Consider the following 2,094-nt stretch of genomic DNA (forward strand, 5'->3'; position numbering starts at 1 on the left):
TGCACGTTGTAGGCAGATGATAAATGATTGTAAATGTAACTGAACAGAATATAAAATCTTTCGTCTTATTTCTCGAAGAAGAGCTTTAACTTCAAATCACATTGCTAAACATGTCCACAAAGACAATTTTGTATCAGCAGCCTAGAACTCTTCTGAGCTCAACACTATGTCCAACTGTCTATATATTTCTTTACCAGGATATCCAACAATCATCCTAATTTCAATTTGTCTAAACCAAGTTCACTATCCAACATCTGTTCCTCCTCTTCAGCTGGTGTTTAATGTCTCAAATCAAGTCACTTAACTTTTAAATTATTTGGGTCCATTGCTTTGTCTGCCAAATGAAGAGCTTGGCAATGGATTAAATGAGATGGAACCCAGAAAGGAAATTAGAACTTAAAACAAAAAGTCAAGGGTTAGAAGAATGTCTGTCCACAAGTCCCAGAAATCACTGTTCCACCATCTTCTCAAAGGTTTGCTGACTTTCCAGCTCAGGGTTTTTAAAAAAAGAAAATGGAAGTAGCTTCCTGACTGAACAGCCATTAAAGTGATGGCTACAAATAAATAAATTGGGGAACTGAAAATGCCTGATGTGGGGAATTTTGATGGTTCTCCCAAACATTTTTTTAAAGTGCATATTGCCTGCCTTCCTATTACAAACGGGATAATTTACATGATTATTTCAGCAAAGGTTTTTAAAAACACTTTTCCTTGAAAAGTACATCTTTGAGGGACGCCTGGGTGGCTTAGTCGGTTAAGCGTCCGACTTTCGCTTAGGTCATGATCTCGCGGTTCGTGGGTTCGAGCTCCGCGTCGGGCTCTGTGCTGACTGCCAGCTCAGAGCCTGGAGCCTGTTTCAGTCTGTGACTCCCTCTCTCTCTGACCCTCCCCTGCTCACGCTGTCTCTCTCTCTCTCTCTCCTAGAAATAAATAAATTTTAAAAAACATGTAAAAAAATAAAAGTACATCTTTGAGACACAAGGCAAAGAAATGTTCCCACATAGTACAGGTGTGTCTTTCAAGAAATCTGGAATATTAAACTACTGATTCATAAGATAAGTAGCATACAAATAGCAGTCTTTTCTTTAGAAATACCTGCAAAAAAAAAAAAAAAGTTAAAACTGTTTCCTAAACTTTAGACCCACAAGTATCTAGTGTCAATTTCTCACTTGTTTTCGAAAAGAAGTGGGCTGGGACAGAGGAGATGATCTGTATCTCTTTTGAGGTAGTGCACTTGTCCTAAATCAATGAAATGATCACACGATCTGTGCGTCTTCGGTAACTTGGAACTCGATTTTTTTTTTTAAACAGGTAGCGGTGGATAATCCTGTGATAGTTAATGCCAACATATCAGAAAAGGACTCCTTATAAGAGAATAAACTCCCTTACGTCTTGGGCACAAAACTCCTCAAAGCCGACCGACGTGTCCGGGCAGGAGCACCGTACGCGGAGGCCGCGACAAGCTCCTCGAACCGGACATCTTGGGGACAAAGCGGCCAGAGACAAAGCTGCAGACGCTGGGCGGGCGGGGTTCACAGAGCTGTCACCCGGGCGAGTCTCCAAGTCCCCGTTTTTCATTTGTAAAACAGACATAAAAATAGTGTCTTCCTCTTAGCCGTTGTTGTGAGGATTAAATGACGGTGTTAAGAAAAACCACTTAGCATTGCAATAAGAACTAAGTAAATGTTAGCTGCCGCTATTTACTATGAAAGTTGAACAAGTCCCCCCCACACACACAACCCCATACACCGCCATTGCTTAATAACAAGTTCGTCTTGTAACTAACCCCGCACCTGCCTGACCTTTGCTCCATGACAAGACGTCCCAGGTTAAAATGTCTCACGACCAGTGAGATGAACTCGCCTGCGTGGACACAAATCCCTGCGAAGGCACCAGGCTCTGCGGCAAGCGACGGCGCCCGGCGGGCGAGAAGCCAACCCGGCCTCAAGAAGCCTCGGGCCACGCGCCGCCGCCCGGCTTCCCGCCGCCGCCTGAGGAGCCCGGCGCGGGGGGCGGGACGTCCTTTGACCTCTGGGCCCGCCCCCAGCACAGCTGAGTTCCCCTCTCGCGCGGCGAGCGCGGAGTCAGCCGACT

The 2,094-nt window shown here is 45.1% G+C and overlaps 1 protein-coding gene across 4 annotated transcripts in view; it reads right to left on the reverse strand.

Annotated features, from left to right (window-relative positions):
- The window catches only part of XKR9 (XK related 9), a 35,353-nt gene extending 33,371 nt beyond the window's left edge, over positions 1-1,982 (reverse strand). For 2 of the 4 annotated variants that reach the window (XM_077752490.1, XM_077752487.1), the window contains exon 1: positions 1,803-1,982. The gene's annotated coding sequence lies outside the window, so the exon portion shown is untranslated. Of the gene's footprint in view, positions 1-1,389; positions 1,677-1,793 lie in introns of those variants that run through there. The other 2 variants (XM_077752488.1, XM_077752489.1) reach the window with 2 other exon arrangements.
- Positions 1,983-2,094: the final 112 nt, after the last annotated feature.

Source organism: Crocuta crocuta, unplaced genomic scaffold (genome assembly GCF_008692635.1).
Source record: "Crocuta crocuta isolate KB4526 unplaced genomic scaffold, BGI_CrCroc_1.0 scaffold141, whole genome shotgun sequence".
NCBI lineage: Eukaryota > Metazoa > Chordata > Mammalia > Carnivora > Hyaenidae > Crocuta > Crocuta crocuta.